The sequence below is a fragment of the Nerophis ophidion genome, unplaced genomic scaffold, assembly GCF_033978795.1.
Source record: "Nerophis ophidion isolate RoL-2023_Sa unplaced genomic scaffold, RoL_Noph_v1.0 HiC_scaffold_394, whole genome shotgun sequence".
Lineage (NCBI taxonomy): Eukaryota > Metazoa > Chordata > Actinopteri > Syngnathiformes > Syngnathidae > Nerophis > Nerophis ophidion.
Window position 1 is genome coordinate 25,001 of NW_026907311.1, and position 649 is coordinate 25,649.

Here is a 649-nt window from a genome sequence, read left to right on the forward strand (position 1 = left end):
ATGACAAGGTGTTCCGGAGGGAGTCCCTTCAAGAACGCCCCGCTAACCCTAACCCTAATCCCAACCCTAACCCTAACCCTAACCCTAAGTGTCCAGGCGGGTGTCCATTCCAGAAGGCCCACCCGCCTTGGATCACATTCCGGTTAAGAAACATGAAAAAAGTCCCTCTATTGAATGGAAGTCAGCACAAAAAAGCTGAAAATATGACAAAGTGTCAAGGAGGGTGTCGCTTCCAGAAGGCCCGCCCGCCTTGGATCGACACCCGGCTAAGAAACATGAAAAAAGTCCCTCTATTTGATGGAAGTCAGAGGGAAAAAAAGCTGGAATTTTTCTAAGTGTCAAGGAGGGTGTCGCTTCCAGAAGGCCCGCCCGCCTTGGATCACCACCCGGTTAAGAAACATGGAAAAAGTCCCTCTATTTGATGGAAGTCAGCAACAAAAAGCTGGATTTTTTCTAAGTGTCAAGGAGGGTGTCGCTTCCAGAAGGCCCACCCGCCTTGGATCGACACCCGGTTAAGAAACATGGAAAAAGTCCCTCTATTTGATGGAAGTCAGCAACAAAAAGCTGGATTTTTTCTAAGTGTAAAAGTTGGGATTTTTTCTAAGTGTCAACTTTTGGTGTACCAACCCTTCCAAAATAAAGTCGGGAT